We start from the raw sequence: 19,661 nt of genomic DNA on the forward strand, positions 1-19,661 counted from the left end.
ATCTCATAATGTCCCCCGTCAACTTTCCACCAAAAAATTTGAGAGTCTAGGCTTTATGTGATGACTCACATCTGTAATCCCATCACCTTGGGAGGCCAAGGCAGGGGAAGTGCTTGAGGCCAGGAGCTCAAGACCTACCAGTGCAACACAGGAGCACCCCATCTCTACAACTATATATATATATATATATAAATTAGCTGGGCATGGTAGTGTTGTAGGACTTTCTTCTTAGGGTCCTTGTCACACAGCCAGTAAAGATTAGGCTTGCAGACATTTTGAAGGGTGAGAAAAACGGAATTTATTGGGTGAAAAGGAAAAAGGGGAAACAGGGACTGAAAACAAAGTGAGAGTCCTACTAGCTGGTCTCTCGCCTCACAGATTGAATCACAGGTTACCACCCTAGAACAGGAGAGAGTCCAGGCTCCTCCCCACTGCAAAGGGCTCAAACTTCCACCTCATTCTCCCAGTGTACAGGCTGGTCAGAGGTTGTCCGGGGACCCCTTTATACTTGGTTGTCTCAGTAGTACACACCTGTAATCCTAGCTACTCAGGAGGCTGAGGCAGGAGGATCACTGGAGCCCAGGAGTTGGAGGTTACAGTGAGCCTTGATTACACCACTGCACTCCAGCCAGGCCCCTGTCTCTAAAAATAGTAAATAAATAATAAAATAAATTCGAGAGATTATATTTTTAGAAATATTTGTTTCAATAGTTTACTAGCATAGAACTCTGTACTTTACCTTTTCTCTTTCCTTTCCACCCAAATTCTTTGCACTAATAGGGTAGGTTTCCATTTAAATAGATGTAAATTAATTAATTAAAAATGTTTTATTTAGCCTGCTATTAAGTCACAAATTATTCTTTAATTTAATGAAACTAGTGTTCAGCAAAATGTCAGTTTAATGGGGTTCCAACTTAAAACCAATAAAACATTGAGGGTAATTAAAAGATTGTATTGCAAATTACTCAGGAACTGGAGAGGTGAGAAGAGAGCAGGGGATGGAATTCAGGAGGAGGCGAAAGATGAAAGAACCAAGGGAAAGACCAGAGAAAGGAATACTCCCCTGTTCTTTTTGGTTTTGTAAACTGTTAATGACAAGTGGATTCTAGTAGCTGAATTCAATGATCCAGGGCCCCAACAACCTGACAGTCACGGCTGGTTTCCATAGTTAACAAAATGTAGAACTGTTTATTCAAAGGGGTTTAATTAGAATGTTCGAATATTGGAGCTTAAATATAACTTGAGAGGTTTGCCTAAAAATCTTAGGCCAGGTGCGGTGGCTCATGCCTGTAATCCCAGCACTTTGGGAGGCCGAGGCAGGTGGGTCACCTGCTAGTTCGAGACTAGCCTGGCCAAAATGACGAAACCCTGTCTCTACTAAAAATACAAAAATTAGTTGGGCGTGGTGGTGGGCACCTGTAATCCCAGCTGCTTGGGAAGCTGAGGCAGGAGAATCGCTTGAACCCAGGAGGCAGAGGGTGCAGTGAGCCGAGATCATACCATTGCACTCCAGCCTGGGTGACAAGAGCAAAACTCTGTTTCAAAAAAAAAAAAAAAGAAACTTAAACTCATGTTTAAGACTTTCCTTAAACATGAGAAGGCAAAGGGGCAACTAAATTTTTCTGATATTATCGGAGTAAAATTATTCCAGTGGCACAAGATTTTTTTTTTTTTTTAACAGATTACCCTGAGATACTCTCTACTTTCGTACCAGAAAAACTTAAAGTCACAGCTGGACCAAAGGTATGTCAGTTCCAAACTTGAAAAGAAAAGGTAACTCTCTACATACAATTATTCCTTTTTAATCACTTTGCAAATTTTCTCTTCCCTCTTCTGTTTCTCTAGTTCTTTTCTTCAAGTAGAAAATGATTTTGTTTGCTTCGCAAAGACCTACACACCTCAGCTGTAAAGAATTCAAGCTGGCGGGGCTTGGTGGCTCACGCCTGTAATCCCAGCAGTTTGGGAGGCCAAGGCGGGCGGATCACAAGGTCAAGAGATCGAGAATATCCCGGCCAACATGGTGAAACCCCGTCTCTACTAAAAATACAAAAGGCATGGTGACAGGCGCCTGTAGTCCCAGCTACTCGGGAGGCTGAGGCAGGATAGTCGCTTGAACCTGGGAGGCGCAGGTTGCAGCGAGCTGAGATCATGCCACTGCACTCCATCCTGGCAACAGAGCAAGACTCCATCTCAAACAAACAAACAAAAAGAATTCAAGCCAGGCAGTTGTCTGCTGCAGAACATATAATATTGATGATATATATTTAGTGTGCCATTTGGACGTGGAGAATAACTTTGCTATAGATACTCTTTCTTTTTTTTTTTTTTTTTTTTTTGAGACGGAGTCTCGCTCTGTCGCCCAAGCTGGAGTGCAGTGGCCAGATCTCAGCTCACTGCAAGCTCCATATAACCAAGAGCATAGGCATAAAATACTCACTCACAGTCGCCAACAGTTCCAAGTGTACGCACAAGTTTTGCACATCTTCAGCGTATTTTAGATCCTAGATCAGTTAGCCTTACTTGGTAATGCAAGAAAGCTTCATTTTATTTTGTTTGTTCTGTTGCCTTAAAATAAAGGGAGATAGTTGACAGTGTTTTAAAGGAAAAAGAAGAGTGGTTGCTTTTGGCAGAAGGGAATTTGTCATTCTCTCCATCAGAGAAGGATTAATTGTATTGTTTTGGAGACAGTGGGGATTAGGATGGGAATATTTGAATTTCATTATTAGAGTAGGTGGGTGCTGCATAAAAATATACTTGAACCTAAAGTCCTATGCTGCCAAAATATTTGCCAGTTAAGTGCAAAATATATTTGCAAATCCCACAAAACAGGAAGACCAGAGTGTCTTGAACAATGTTGCTCAGTGTCTTGAGAGTACTGCCAATTCTTATTCTTGGCTTTGTTTTCTGAAAGCTGCTTCCTCTTTGGCCAGGAGCTGTTCACCTTTTCCTGAAGCACGTCTACCAACAGGGGCACACTAGGAAATCTCTGATGAATTCCTGTAGTTTTATTTCCTTCAAATTCCACTGGCAGAGAACTTGACAGTGTGGTGAAATCACTAAAGATGTTAGTACTTGGGCTTTTCCCTACAAAATTATTGAAAAGTCTTCCAAACACACCAGCAGATTCCTCTTCCAAGTCTCAGGACAATCTTAATCTTAAAATGCATAAGCATTAAACCCCTAAGATATGTGTTCCAATTATGTTTTGAAAGTTGTTTTCTCTGAAAAAGTAGGGATCTAAACTTTTCTTTTCACACTACCTTTCCATATACACAGAGACTCCAACTAACTTGGCATTAAAAGTAAAAACTATAATATAAATGACCCATAGATGTACACTTTATTCTGAAAACTTACCATTCTGTTCCACTTTCATAAAGTTACTCTTATCCTTTGTATGTCCCATCAGTCCTTCCTTTACAATGTTTGAGGAATTTGTCTCTCTCCATAACCTCTAACCTTACTTTATCTTAGCCCTTTATCATTTTATTTATTTATTTATTTTTTTTTTTTTGAGACAGAGTCTCACTCTGTTGCCCAGGCTGGAGTGCAGTGGCACAATCTTGGCTCACTGCAACCTCTGCCTCCTGGATTCACGCCGTTCTCCTGCCTCAGCTTCCCGAGTAGCTGGGACTACAGGTGCACACCACCATGCCTGGCTAATTTTTGTATTTTAAGTAGAGATGGGGTTTCTCCATGTTGGCCAGGATGGTGTCGATCTCTTGACCTCATGATCCACCCGCCTCAGCCTCCCAAAGTGCTGGAATTACAGGAGTGAGCCACCGCACCCAGCCACCCTTTATCATTTTATATCTGGGCTGTCTTCCAAGCTAGTCTCTGCCAACAATACTTTGTTCTCTAAACCAACCTAAACTGTCCTGTACCCTGTCTCCAGTATAATCTTTATTCCAGAACGATCAAACTCTTTCTTCATATTGTTGCCTGTTGAAAATCTGCTAGTTCTTCTCCCAACTGAAAGAATCAAGTCCTGGCCAGGTGCGGTGACCTGTAATCCCAGCATTTTGGGAGGCCAAGGTGAGAGCTTTGCTTGAAGCCAGGAGTTCAGCACCAGCCTGGGCAAAAGAGCAAGCCCCTGTCTTAAAAAAAATAAATGAATCAAGTCCAAACTCCTGACCCTTGGAAGCACGGCCACCACATCCTGATGCTACACAGCCTTTCTCCACTCTTCTCCTTTTTTTTTTTTTTTAATTTTTTTGTAGTTGTTTCATTACAACAAAATAATAAAAATGATAGTTGGATGCCATGAAGTGGGTGGCAATGCCTTAACTGTAAGCTTGTTGTCAGGCCCTAGGGTCTCTTCCATCCTTGTCAAGAGAAGTGTTAACCTTCTCTCCTTTCATACAGCACTCCCCACTCTTCTTTTCTAAGACACTTAGGCATCTCACAATCATGCCTCTTATTTTCTCACTTCCATCCTTTGTTCACACTCTTGCTACTTGTGCTGTTCCCCGTTGTCATATTTTTAAAACCAATGTATTAATTTTCATACCTAGATCCAGGCCCACCTTCTCCATGAAGCCTTGCTTCACTACCACTCTAGCCCACAGTGGTCTCATCTTCCTTTGAGCTCTTAATATTTATTCTTGAAACAATGAACCCAATAATCCTATAGACAGGTTTTTTTGTATAAACATAGAAATTGACCCTGCTGGTCTTAAAGTTTAAGACTTATATTTGTTTGGGAGGCCGAGACGGGCGGATCACGAGGTCAGGAGATCGAGACCATCCTGGCTAACACGGTGAAACCCCGTCTCTACTAAAAAATACAAAAAACTAGCCAGGCGCGGTGGTGGGCGCCTGTAGTCCCAGCTACTCGGGAGGCTGAGGCAGGAGAATGGCGTGAACCCGGGAGGCGGAGCTTGCAGTGAGCTGAGATCCGGCCACTGCACTCCAGCCTGGGCGACAGAGCGAGTCTCCGTCTCAAAAAAAAAAAAAAAAAAAAAAAGACTTATATTTGTTTTATCTGAGTTCTTTCCTCAGGAAAGAACCCCCAGGCCTCTCAAAAAGTATCAAAGAACTGAAACTCACCAGACCGTCACATCCAGACAATGAGACACCAGACCCCTTATTCATCAGGATTGCTTCCTTAGGCCTCCCCAGTTCCTATTTTCCTACACATTGTTGCATTTCTTCTCTGCTATATAAACCCCTAATTTTAGCTGGTCAGGGAGAAGGATTTGAGACTGAGCCTGTATCTCCTCAGCTGCAGCACCCAATTAAAGCCTTCTTCCTTAGCAATACTTGTCTCAGTGATTGGCTTTCTGTGTGGTGAGCAGCAGGACCCTAGACCAAACCCCTGGTGTTTTGGTAACATTCTCACTTCTATTCATTTAGCAGCTTATCATTTAATGACTCTTTCCTATCTCCAAAACCATTTCATTTTAGAAATGTTTACATCTTATTCTCACAACTATTATACATCATGATCTCTTCCATTCATTGAACAAATATATACTGGATTTACTGAGTGCCAGGTACAATGGTAGGTATAGGAGAAAGTCCCTGTTTTCTCATTAAACTGCAGTTCACAAAGCAGTGTTTTGTTGTTGTTGTTTGAGACAGAGTCACACTCTGTCACCCAGACTGGAGTGCAGTGACACAGTTTCAACTCACCGCAACCTCTGCCTCCTGGGCTCAGGTGATTCTCCTGCCTCAGCCTCCCAAGTAGCTGTAACTACAGGCATGCACCACCACACGCAGCTAATTTGTATATTTTCAGTAGAGACGGGGTTTCGCCATGTTGGCCAGGCTGGTCTCCAACTCCTGACCTCAGGTGATCCACCCACTTTGGCCTCCCAAAGTGCTGGGATTACACGTGTGAGTCACTGCGCCCAGTCTCAAAGCAGTGCATTTTTATGCACAACAAGTATTTACTTTATGCATAACAAGTATTTACTGCTTTACTTGAGACCCCTGCCACACTCTTCATAATCCAATGGAGAAATCTCTAAAACATTAAAGAATATTAAAGGAGGGCCGGGCGCGGTGGCTCAAGCCTGTAATCCCAGCACTTTGGGAGGCCGAGGCGGGTGGATCACGAGGTCAGGAGATCGAGACTATCCTGGCTAACATGGTGAAACCCCGTCTCTACTAAAAATACAAAAAACTAGCCGGGCGTGGTGGCGGGCGCCTGTAGTCTCAGCTACTTGGGAGGCTGAGGCAGGAGAATGGCGTGAACCCGGGAGGCGGAGCTTGCAGTGAGCCGAGATCACGCCACTGTACTCCAGCCTGGGAGACACAGCGAGACTCCGTCTCAAAAAAAAAAAAAAAAAAAAAAAAGAATATTAAAGGACTAGAAAGATGAGCTTTTATTAACTTTTTCTGGGCTTTTAACACTACAGAGTTACCAGCTATTACATGAGTTCAATTGGACTTCCTACTTACTGATTTTTTTAAAATCACATTTTAACATTATCATCAGAGGCAGAATCTGTAAAGTGGTATAATATGGTTTCCTATGAAGTGGCATACACAGGTCTACATCCTAGTCTCCTTCTTTTTAACTGAAATCTTAGTGACATGAAACTGTGGACAACTGGAAAAAAAGTCTTTCTGTGCGAGGAGAAGAAGTCTGCTATTGGGTGATGAGATATATTAATTTTGAACTTTTTTGATCTCCTCGAGGGATATTTTTCTTTTTCTTCTCTTGAGACAGTGTCTTGCTGTGTCACCCAGAGCTCGAGTGCAGTGGCATAATCTCAGCTCACTGCAGCCTTGCACTCCTGGATTCAAGCAGTCCTCCTGCTTCAGCCTCCCTAGTGGAGAATATAGGCATGCCCTGGTATACCTGGCTAATTTTTTTACTTTTAGTAGAGACGAGGTCTCACTATGTTATGTGGGCTAGTCTCGAACTTCTAAGCTCAAACAATCCTCCCACCTGAGCCTCCCAGAGTGCTGGAATTACAGGCATAGCCACTGCACCCAACCTCATTTTGGTTTTTTTCAATATCTCTGTCAGGGCACAATGAGGGATATTTTTGTTGGCTGAAAAGTCTATTCAAATGTTTATGTGGATTTTAGAAATTAATATTTGATAATTAAAGTTGTAAATTGAAGACTACTTTTTCTTAGGGCTGTAAATTCAGTGTACAAATATGATTGCTCTATCAGTAAGTGTAGCAAATTTCAGTGTTCACTTCCAAGGTATCTCTCAATAATGGTTTGGTCTAATTTATAATCTTAGTTCATTAAACATTTCCAAATACTTTAAACTGTACTTGGAAGTTTAAAACATCCAGTTCCTTAGAGTGTCATTGGGATTGCCCTAGACCACCTCCATGTTCAGAGATTCACTGAAACAATTTACATAATTCAGTATATATAACCATTCTACTCACAGCTAAGATTTATTACTATTATAACAACGTTGCAAGGATACACAGCTGGATGATAGAGATGGGATTTCACCATGTTGACCAGGCTGGTCTCGAACTCCTGACCTCAGGTGATCTACCTGCCTCAGCCTCTCAAAGTGCTGGGATTACAGGCGTGAGCCACCACTCAGGGAAAGCTATAGAGAGAGTCTGGAGAAATCTATGGGCAAGCTTCCTCAAGCTCTCTCCTTCCCATGAAGGGTCACACAGAGCACACACTTCCCCCAGCAATGAAAATGCAACATGTGTGCAATACTTTGGCCCGGGGAACTCCACTAGAGACTTAGGGCCCAAGGTTTTTAGGAGGGCTGGTCATGTAGATACACTCTGAAACCGAAATTTCAGAGTCTCAGAAGGAAAGAAAGCAAGTGTGTGATCCATCCTTATCAGTTAACTGATAACTAGGGACACTGTGAAGCAACTTCCAGATGCTCCCTAAGAATCAAACTCAAAAGCAGGCCTTTCTAAGGACAGCAGCCTCAAACAGATCTGCTCTGTTAACTTTTTTCTGCATACAAGGTACTTCCATTTTCTAATTTAAAAAACTAAACTTTCCCAAGTGCTCAAGCAACCCAGACAAAGCAAATAGATTGAAATCATAAACATGGCCAACCTTACTTATTTTAAGTACGTCAAACTTGTAGTATTGCAACTTTAAATCAAAAGCCTAAATTACTTATTTAATTATAACATTTGAAATTGAACTGACAAAATTGGTCTTAACCTGGGAGGTGGAGATCACAGTGAGGCGAGATCATACCTCTGCACTCCAGCCTGGGTGACAGAGTGAGACTGTCTCAAAAGAACAAAACAAAACAGTTCATACCTTGGCCGGGTGCAGTGGCTTAAGCCTATAATCTCAGCACTTTGGGAGGCTGAGGCAGTCGGATCACTTGAGGTCAGTTCAATACCAGACTGGCCAACATGGCGAAACCCTGTCTCTACCAAAAATACAAAAATTAGCCGAGTGTCGTGGCACGCACCTGCAATTCCAGCTACTTGGGAGACTGAGGCACAAGAATCACTTGAACCTGGGAGGCAGAGGTTGCAGTGAGCAGAGATCGCACCACTGCGCTCCAGCCTGGGCGACAGAGTGAGACTCCATCTCAAAAACAAACAAACAAACAAACAAAAAACAAAAAAAAAAAACCAAAAACAAAATAAATAAAAACAAAATCCAGGCCAGGCGTGGTGGCTCATGCCTGTAATCCCAGCACTTTGAGAGGCTGAGGCAGGTAGACCACCTGAGGTCAGGAGTTCAAGACCAGCCTGGCCAACATGGGGAAATCTCATGTCTACTAAAATACAAAAATTAGCCGGGCGTGGTGGTGAGCACCTGTAATCCCAGCTACTCAGGAGGCAGAAGAATTGCTTGAACCTGGGAGCTGGAGGCTGCAGTGAGCTGAGGTCATGCCACTGCACTCCAGCGTGGGTGAGAGTGAGACTCCGTTTCTAAAAAAAAAACACAAAACAAAAACAAAAAACAAAGTTCATACCTCTTTCTATAAGTAAAAAATAAACATTTTAAGTGAAAGAAAATATTTTTTTCAGTTTGATTGGCAGGGGTTGTGCTGGTGGTAGCAATGTTATGTAAAATAATAAGTGATGATAAGTTTTAGATTCAAGCTACATGGTAGTAGCAATATACTATGCTCTTCCTTTGCCAAAGATAACCTAAAGATAAAACTAATAAACAGAGTCCTCTCTGCTATTCACCAGTTTCCCCAGTTGCCAGTTATTTTTGACTCAGTTATTTTTGACTGAATACGTTTTTTGCTTTTGTACCCTAGTGGTAGATCCCTCTTTGAATACATCTTTTTCTTTTCTTTTTTTTTTTTTTTTTGAGACAGAGTCTCGCTCTGTCACCCAGGCTGGAGTGCAGTGGCCGGATCTCAGCTCACTGCAAGCTCCGCCTCCCGGGTTTACACCATTCTCCTGCCTCAGCCTCCCGAGTAGCTGGGAATACAGGTGCCCGCCACCTCGCCCGGCTGAATGCATCTTAAAGATGTGTCTTATAAAACAAAACAAAACAACCTAAGCATCCTGTATAAGACTATTACCTTGTGGGTATTTCTACAGGTGTAGAATCCTAATGCACATATAAGTTGGTAATAAAATGTGTTTTGATTGAATTAGATACAATTAGGTTAAAGGTGTAAGTAATGTAAGTAATCCTACACACACACACACACACGTATATACGTTTAAGACAGTGCCTCTCTATGTTGCCTAAGTGGGACTGGAACTCCTGAGCTCAAGCAACCTTCCTGCCTCAGCCTCCAGTGGCTGGGACTGCAGGCAGGCACCACTGTGCCTGGCTAGTAAGGCAATATTTTTGTGTTCGTTGAAGGGGAGTAAAATAAATTGTAAAATCTATTTGTAGTTTATTTTGAAATGCTCTCCCCAGCAGCCTTACCTTCTCCTTATTTTCTTGAGGTGCTATTTACATTCATCCCATTCAGTGAGGATGAAGGATGTTGTTCTAAAGCAAAAAGAATGGTAGAAATAAGCCCCATATGGTTAAAAGTGTGCTGAAAGCTGTAAATACATACTTTTTTTTAGAGATGGGATCTTGCTCTGTTGCCCAGGCTGGAGTGCAGTGGTACAATCATAGCTCACTGCAGCCTCAAACTCAGCCTCCTGAGTACCTGGGAATATAGGCACTTGCCACCATAACTGGCTAATATTTTATAGAGACAGTCTTGCTTTGTTGCCCACACAGGTCTCGAACTCCTAGCTTCTTCCCAAAATGCTGGAAGGACAGGCATAAGCCACCATACCTGGTCCATACATACATTTTTTTTCAAGGAATAACAGAAGCCAGAGTTGATTTTATTTGCATTTGTTCAGAAGAGGCACAGATGCAGTGTTCTGCCCCTGTATTCCCAGCTACTCAGGAGGATGAGGTGAGAAGATTTCTCGGGGCCAGGATCTCCAGGCTGTAGTGCCCTGTGACTGCACCAGGGATTGGCCACTGCACTCTAGCCCGCGCAACACAGAGAGACCTGGTCCCTAAAAAAATAAATAAATAAAATAAAATATAAAAGAAGAAGAAGAGAGAGTAGTGTGGCTAATTAAGGAGAGAATGTGCTAAACGGGACTTAACAAAAGCCATTTTCATTGTGTATTTTTAAAATTATTGTATTTTAGATTTGGGGTTGCATGTGCTTGTTTGTTACATGAGTAGATTGCATACTGGTGGGGACTGAGCTTCTAGTGTACCCAGTGTCCAAATAGTGAACATTGTACCTGATAGGTAATTGTTCAACCCCTGCCCCCCCACTTTTGGAGACCCCAGTGTCTGTTATTTCCATCTTTATGATCGTCATCATGTTATCGTTTTAATTTTCTTTTTGAGATGGAGTCTCACTCTGTTGTCCAGGCTGGAGTGCAATAGTGTGATCTCGGCTCACTGCAACCTCCGCCTCCTAGGTTCAAGCGATTCTTCTGCCTCAGACACCCAAGTAGGTGCGACTACAGGAGTACACCACCACGCCTGGGTAATTTTTTTGTATTTTAAGTAGAGACGGGGTTTCACCGTGTTAGCTAGGATGGGCTCGATCTCCTGATCACGTGATCTGTCCGTCTTGGCCTCCTAAAGTGCTGGGATTACAGGCGTGAGCCAATGTGCCCAGCCGCGAACTCTTTACTTTCAAATGACTGAGATACTTTAGGGAAAACAGTAATTCTCTTAACTTGAAAATACAGTCAAACTGGTACTGCACTAAAGGGAAAAACGGGATAAGCAATAAATATAACTAGAGATGTGGGCCAGAGGGGAAAGTCTTTCTCAATCGTCTCTTCCAGATAAAATCAAGTTTGGCCATTTTTCTCTTACCTGATTGCAAGTCAAAAGCATTTCGAGTGATTTATGAGAATTAGAGCTTTTGGTGCACAGCTCGTTCATTCTTAAATTGCCCATGCTTATATAGTGTAGGAGAAAGTATGAGCCTATGTCCCAATTTACACATATTGCCCCCAAATAATTATTAGTAGTGTCCTCTTCCTCTCTCAAAGGTATGATTGCCCTAGCTTTAGGCGAAAACCAAAAGGAATAATTTTCTGGACTCCAGCGCCCTCTTGTGGTTAAAATTTCACATTCTGATATTGCTTATTCTGAGGTGAGAAACTACCAAAAAATAGGAACATCCCAAAGTGGATCATCTAGTAACTTTCCCCAGAAGATCTCAGCTTTGAATTTCATGTCATTACACTTTAACACTGACTACCTCTGCATGGTTGCTGCCATCTTCAGATTTCAGAACCATCTCCTGCATGTATCAGTAATTGTAGTTCCTGGTACTGTCACTCTCTGTGACACTACTTCTGTCTTAATTCTTGGTGAATTCTGTATCTCCGAAAACGATCTCCCCAGCACTCTGGCCTCTGACTACTTTGAACTTCTCTCCTCCAGTGATCTTGTTCTCCACCCTCCCTTAGCTATGTACTTGTAGGTCATGCCATAGAATTTGTAAGCATAGTCTGTCTTTCCACCTAAACCCCTCTGGTAACCCAACTCCGGCAAACCTTTGACCTTCCTCCACCAGGGCCTACAATCCATTAATTATGCCAGTATTTCACTGTGCCTCACCCCTCACTGCTTTCTTTAGTCACCATACCTGCCGAAATTCCATGATCATTATAATTATATCCTTGCAAACGCCCTCAGCTCCTCTGCTCCCCTTTTGCTTTGTCACTTGCTTGGCAAACCACAAACCCTCATTAAATTCCTGTCCCCACCCCCGCTCTGTGCCTGTACCCCTGCAGTTGAACGTGGGTGGAGAAAAACACGTAATAATAATAAATTATTTGATCTTATGTTTGAATTTTTAGTTTTTTTGAGACAGGGTTTCGCCCTGTGACCCAGGCTGGACAGTACAGTAGCAAGATCTCAGCCCACTTCAGTCTTTGAACTCCAGGGCCCAAATGACCCTCCCACCACAGCCTCCTGAGTAGCTGGGACTACCGATGAATGCCACCACACCCAGTTAATTTTTAAAAATTCTTTGTAGGGATGGGGTCTCACTGTATTGCCCAGGCTGGTCTCAAACTCCTGGGCTCAAGCAATCTTCCCGCTTTAGTCTTTCAAACTGTTGGGATTACTGGCCTGAACCACCAAGACCTGTAATTATCTGATTTTAAATTCATGATCAAGAATCTCAATGCCAGGACCCTCAACAATGCCTGATAACTCATACTGTACTTCCCTAGCCCATTCACTCTTCTATTTCCTATTTCAACCCTGTCACATTTTCATCTTTCCCCTCCCATAGTCATTCTCAGATGATAACCTTATGTCCTACTTGACTGAGAAAATTGAAGTAAGCAAAAGAGAACTTCAGATTCTGTTCACCGTATCTGCCCACCCACTGGCATCCTCTGCCTTCTCTCCTATTACCCTACCCTAGAGGAACTGTCCATGTTACTAAGGCCTAAGGCAATGTCTCTACTTTGCATGAAGTCCCATCCCCTTTTTCCTAACTCAATAACAGCACTTTTCCCCTTTCTCTTCTATATCATTGCATGCATATATATATATATTCCTCTCCACTGATGTATTTCCCCACAGTATAAATATGCTATATTTCTTTTTCGTTTGTTTGTTTTTGAGATGGAGTCTTGCTCTGTCGCCAGGCTGGATGGAGTGCAGTGGTGCGATCTTGGCTCACTGCAACCTCCACCTCCGGGGTTCAAGTGATTCCCCTGCCTCAGCCTCCCAAGTAGCTGGAACTATAGGCACATGCCACCACGCCCAGCTCATTTTTTGTATTTTAGTAGAGACGGGGTTTCACCATGTTGGCAAGGATGGTCTTGATCTCCTGACCTTGTGATCCACCTGCCTCAGCCTCCCAATGTGCTGGTATTACAGGCGTGAGCCACCACACCTAGCATCCTTTATTAATTTTTTTGGGGGGAGAATAGAGTCTCATTCTGTCGCCCAGGTTAGAGTGCAATGTTTTGATCATAGCTCACTGAAGCCTTGAACTCCTGGGCACAAGTTGTCCTCCCACCTCAGCCTCCTGAGTAGCTGGGACTACAGGTGCACACTACCATGCCTGGCTAATTTCTGTATTTTTTGTTGAGACAAGGTCTTGCTGTGTTGCCCAGGCTGGTCTCAAACTCTTGGGCTCAAGCAGTCTACCCGCTTCAGCTTCCCAAAGTGCTGGGATTACCACCACAGGCCCACTGTTATTTATTTCCCCTATCCTTAAAAATATTCCTCTTGATTCCACATCTTCTTCCAACTACTGCCCTATTGTTTTGTGCTCTTTTACAACAAAACTCTTCAAAAGATACTCACTTCTCCAGTCCCTCCCCCATTCTCTCTCAGATCCACTCCAATTGGAACGATGAGACATACGACAAATTGTTTTAAGCCTTTCAGTTTTACAGTGGTTTGTTAGGTAGGGGTAGATAACTGGAACAATATGCCAGAGAGAGTACAGGTCTCCTCTAGGAGGAGAGAGAATCTATATACTAAGAGAGTTGGGCCAGGTGTGGTGGCTCATGCCGTTAATCTCAGCACTTTGGGAGGCTGAGGCAGGAGGATCACTTGAGCCCAGGAGTTCAAGACCAGCCTGGGCAACAAAGGTCCCACCTCTACAGAAAAAAATTTTTTGTAACGATTCTCCCATCTCAGCCTCCCAAGTAGCTGGGACCAGAGGTACATCCCACCACACTCAAATCTGTTTTTGTTAGTTAGTTCATTTGTTTTGTACAGATTAGGTCTTGCTATGTTGCCTAGGTTGGTCTCAACTCCTGGGCTCAAGTGATTCTCCTGCCTTGGCCTCCCAAAGTGTTGGGATTACAGGCGAGAGCCACAATGCCTGGTCTACAAAAATTAAAAAAATTATTAGCCATGCACAGTGGTGCACACCTGTAGTCCCAGCTATATGGGAGGCTGAGGCAGGAGGATCACTTGAGCCCAGGACATTGAGGTTTCAGTGAGCCATGATTATGTCACTGCACTCCAGCCTGGGTGACAGAGTGAGACAGTCTTAAAAAACAATTTGGAAAAAAAAAAAAAAGAGAGAATTGCATGATTTTGTCATATATCAGAAGAGGACTGGGGAAGAGCTGAGAGTATAAATTATAAGGGTGTTGGACCAATGGGGATAAAGTATAATATTCAAGCCAAATTAATTGACCTGGGTGTACTCCCCCAGGATTTAGAATATAGAATGTTGGCTGGAGTACCGAGGATGGTTTTAACAGTCTGAAAAGGTTAGCCAATGAAAGCCTGGACTCAATGATAGTCTGGAGTTAATGAGATTGAAATGCCAAAAATTCCCTAACATATTACAGACAATGGGTTAGAAAATTCAGGGAAATAGAACTGGGTCCATTATGATCAATCTTCTCAGCCATTTACTAACTTGACTCTTCTGGGAAGATTAAAAAAACTCTCCTTTCACTAAGACATGAGGAAATGCACTAGTGAGCCAGAGACTAGCATCCTCAAGGAGCACTATAGGTCAGAGGTGTTGCTGGATGATGCTGCAGTGAAAATGTGTGCTTTCATTTCAGTGGGAATAATGGGGTCCTGGCATGTCAAAGGCCAGGTAGTAGCTTCACTGTTAGGGACAACATGGTGCCACTACCACAGTAAACCACAGAGATGGAATAGTAATCAGACTGCTTTGATCTGCTGAGCCCTCTGGCAAGGGCTAATGGATGATGGGGTCCTGAAAAATCATTAATTCACTGCTTCCTAAGATGCTGCTTAACATCTAGACAGAAAAAATCTAGGTCCGTTAGGCAGAACCCTAACTTGAGTTGCCAAACCGTGCATTGTACCTAATTCCCAGACCTGTGTCAGTTCAGAGACTGAAAGCTCCTCCATCTACCGAAGAAGACCATGAATCTTCCTTCAAGCCAGTGTTTCTCTCAACCGTGGCCCTACTGACATTTTGGGCAGGGTATTTCTTTGTTATGGGGGCTAGCTTGCGCATTATGGATCTGAAAATGATGCTGACACTGACAAGAAGGGGACGACTATACTTCAGCGTGACTGTTAAACCCACTTAGGCGTGACTGTTAAAGATTGTGCTGAAGGGAATTCCTCCCTGTGGATAGAACCTTGAGTGATATATCTGGTTGTTTACTTCATGGCTTAAGGCACAAAGATCTGTGATGACTTATGAGCCATGGCTAGTGGATTGGCTGGCTGGCTGGAGACTTGAAAAAAACTAATTGAAAAATTGGTGATTTAGGTGGACTATGCATGGACCTTTTGGAATGGACACAGAGGGTGGGAATATTTGTGTGCCGCATATATATCCAGTAGATTGTATCACGATGGTGGAGGTTCTCAAAAATCAGATGATCAAGATGACCTATTTTGTGAATGTCAGTAAGCCTCTTTCTTCAGGTATCCCAGTGCTTGTTCAGTGGCTCCGTGTACAAATTGTGCCAGCATGGAAGGAAGTTACGTGTGAGCTAATAACATGGTTTTCCCTCACCAAGGCTGCTCTGACTATACCTACTGCTGAAAGTCCCGTTGACCAAAAGCTGAAGTCAACACTAAGCCGCTGATAAGGCACTATTGTCCGGGGTGACCAGATGGCCACCTAGTAGTAGCTGATTGTGTGAACTCTTCCCAACATAAAAGGAACAGCCCTTTATCTTCTCAGGAATAGCTACATGTTCTGGATAAAATTTTGCACTGTGGCCGAGCGCCGTGGTTCACACCTGTAATTCCAGCACTTTGGGAGGCCGAGGAGGGCGGATCACCTGAGGTCAGGAGTTCAAGATCAGCCTGGCCAACATGGTGAAACTCCCCTCTCCACTAAAAATACAAAGATTAGCTGGACGTGGCGGTGGTCACATGTAATCCCAGCTACTCGGGAGGCTGAGGCAGGAGCATCACTTGAACCCGGGAGGCGGAGGTTACAGTGAGCCAAGATCATGCCACTGCACTCTAGCCTGGGTGACAGTACAAGACTCCGTCTCAAAAAAAAAAAATTTTTTTTAATTTTACATTTTATTCCCTGCCTGCAGAGCTTCTACTAATACTACTATTATGAAGTTACAGAATGCCTTATCTGTTGCTTTAATATTGCGTATAATATTGTCTGTGATCACGGGCATATATTATGGTAAAAGAGGTCTCATATTCTCAAAATTCCGTATATACCTAGATCTTACAGAGCAGCTGGCTTGATAAAACAGTGAATTGGCTTAAGGCTCAATTGTAGTGTGAGCGGGGATACCCTGCAAAGTTGGGATGTTGTCCTACAGGAAGGGGAAGATACCTTAAACCAGCAGTCAATATTTGCACATAACAAGACTGCACGGAGGCCAGGTGTGGTGGCTCATATCTGTAATCTCAGCACTTTGTAAGACCGAGGCGGGCAGATCACTTGAGGTCAGGAGTTCAAGACCAGCCTGGCCAACGTGGTGAAACCTGATCTCTACAAAAATACAAAAATTAGCTGGGTGTGGTGGTGTGTGCCTATAGTCCCAGCTACTCAGGAGGCTGAGGTGGGAGAATTGCTTGAACCCGGTAGGTGGAGGTTGCAGTGAGCCAAGATCACACCACAGCACTCCAGCCTGGGCAACAGAGTGAGACCCTGCCTTAAAAAAAAAAAAAAAAGAATGCATGTATGCATGGGACTAAGCATGGTGGCTCACGCCTGTAATCCTAGCACTCTGGGAAGCTGAGGCAGCAGAGTCTCTTGAAGCCAGGAGTTCAAAACCACCCTGGGCAGCATAGACTCAGACTCTAAAAATACAATATTAGCAGTGCACAGTAGCACGTTCCGGTAGTCCCAACTACTTGGAGATTGAGGTGGAAGGATTGCGTGAGCCCAGGTGTTTGAGGCTGCAGTGAGCTATGATCACACCACTGCACTCCAGACTGGGTGACAGAGTAAGACTATGTTTCTAAAAGTTAAAAAAAAAAAAAAAAAGGAACACATGAGTGTGAGGACCCAGGTGGAATGTTTCTGCTATCCACTCTGGTTTCCCAGGTGTTTCTCTAGAACACTAGACATGTTCCTGCCTCCGTTCCCTCTACCTGAAATACTTTCCTCCCAGATGGTCTCTTCATTCCCTCTCAGTCTTTCTTCAAATATTTGCTCAAATGTCAACCTCTTAACAAGGCCTACCCCAATTACTGTGTTTAAAATGGCAAAACCTTTCTTTGCCTTCCTGATTACTCCTTACTATGCATCTCTCTGTAATCCTCTCACCGTCTAATATACATTATTTATTTGTTTATTGTTTATTATTTGTCCTCCTCCCTCTAGAAGGTCAGCTTCGTAACAGCAGGGATTTCTATTTCATTCACTGTTCTATCTCCAGTGACTAACACAGTGCTGGAAACCTAGTAGGAACTCGATAAACATTTCTCTTGTTTTTTAATTAATCTTTTATTTCCCTAAGATTTGGGGAACAGGTGGTATTTGGTTACATGAGTAAGTTCTTTAGTGGTGATTTGTGAAGTTTTGGTGTACTCATCACCTGAGCAGTACACACTGAACCCAATTTGTAGTCTTTTATCCTTTACCCCCTTCCCACCCTTTCCCCCGAGTCCCCAAAGTCCACTGTGTCATCCTTATGCCTTTGCAACCTCATAGCTTCGCCCCTAATTATGAGTGAGAACGTACGAACATATAATGTTTGGTTTTCCATTCCTGAGTTACTTAGAATAATAGTCTCCAATCCCAATAAACATATCTTGATTGACTTGAAAGACTATCATGAAAGTTCTTAGAGAAGAGTAGACAATATCTCTAGTCTGTTATCTTTACCTATGTCATGGGTTGGTTGGTAAACTTTTTCTGTAAAAGGCCAGATAGTGAATATTTTAGGCTTGTGGGCCATGCATTCTTTTTGCAATCACTCCACATTGGCATTGTAGCACCAAAGCAGCCATTGACTGTAGGTAAGTGAACGGGTGATACATGGAAAGGAAATAAGGGAATTGCTGAGGTCCTGGGAATTGGGAACCTGAGCAGGGAGGTGATGTGAAAAGTGCATGACAGGAAATATTTTACACAGATGTGCGTGTACACTTTTCTTCATGCCTTCTCCACTATCACGGCTAATACTGTTTTGAATTTAAATGTTCAGTTTGATTTTGACTTTTGAGTATTGTACCTTTAAAATTGCCACAGAGTACATTTACTAATACAACCTCCAGGTGGAACCCTTTCTTTTTCAGTGCATTGTTCCACAAGTATTCACTGAATATCTACTATGTGACAAAAACGAAGTGTTAGGGTACAGTTTTGAATCAAGCAAAGATCTTATGCTGGAAAAGCTTATATTCTAATGGAGAAGACAGATGATAGCATGTATAAAAAAGGTAATTTCAGATCGTGATATGTTCTACAAGGAAATTACATAGAGCAATAGGAGAGCTTCCCTGAGGACATGCTATTTAAGCAGAAAACTGAAGAATAAGTAGGAGGCATGCAAATACCTGAGGGTAGAGTTGTTTTACTTTATTCTACTGTGGTAAAATATTCATAATATAAAAATGTAGCATTCAAATCTTTTTTTTTTTTTTTTTTGAGACAGTGTTTCACTCTTGTTGCCCCGGCTGGAGTGCAATAGCGTGATCTTGGCTCACCACAACCTCCATCTCCCCAGTTCAAGTGATTCTCCTGCCTCAGCCTCCCAAGTAGCTAGGATTACAGGCACACACCACCACACCTGGCTAATTTTGTATTTTTAGTAGACACGGTGTTTCTGCATGTTGGTCAGGCTGGTCTTGAACTTCCGACCTCAGGTGATCTGCCTGCCTCGGCCTCCCAAAGTGCTGGGATTAAAGGCTCAAATCATTTTTAAGTATACTGTTTTATGGCATTAAGTATATTCATTGTTGTGCAACCATCACTACCATCCATCTCTAGAACTTCTTTCATCTTCCAAACTGAAACTTCTTGCTCATTAAACAACTCTTCACCCTCTCCCCAATGGCAACCATTCTACTTTCTGTGTCTATGAATTTAACTATCCTCAGTACCTAATATGAGTGGAATCATATAGTATTTGTCCTTATTTCTCTTAGCATAATGTTTTCAAGGTTCATTCATGTTGCAGTCAGAATTTTCATCCCTTTTGAGGCTGCATAATCTTCTATTCTCTGTGTATACCACATTTTGTTCATTCATTCAACAGTTGATGAAGATTAGGGTCGCTTCTACTTTTGGCTGTTGTGAATAACGTTGTTATGTATATGGGTGTATAAACATCTTTCAGAGCCCCTGCTTTCAGTTCTTTTGGGTATATACCTAGAAGTGAAACTGTGGGATTGTA

General features: G+C 42.8%; 1 protein-coding gene and 1 non-coding gene across 3 annotated transcripts in view; both read right to left on the reverse strand.

Moving 5' to 3' along the window:
* The window catches only part of ABCG2 (ATP binding cassette subfamily G member 2), a 141,039-nt gene that overhangs the window by 109,315 nt on the left and 12,063 nt on the right, over positions 1–19,661 (reverse strand). The window lies entirely within an intron of this gene.
* LOC114678587 (U6atac minor spliceosomal RNA) lies at positions 4,243–4,368 on the reverse strand. Its single transcript, XR_003730021.2, has one exon. It is a non-coding gene; the product is annotated as a U6atac minor spliceosomal RNA (small nuclear RNA).

The sequence above is a fragment of the Macaca mulatta genome, chromosome 5 (assembly GCF_049350105.2).
Source record: "Macaca mulatta isolate MMU2019108-1 chromosome 5, T2T-MMU8v2.0, whole genome shotgun sequence".
Classification (NCBI taxonomy): Eukaryota; Metazoa; Chordata; class Mammalia; order Primates; family Cercopithecidae; genus Macaca; species Macaca mulatta.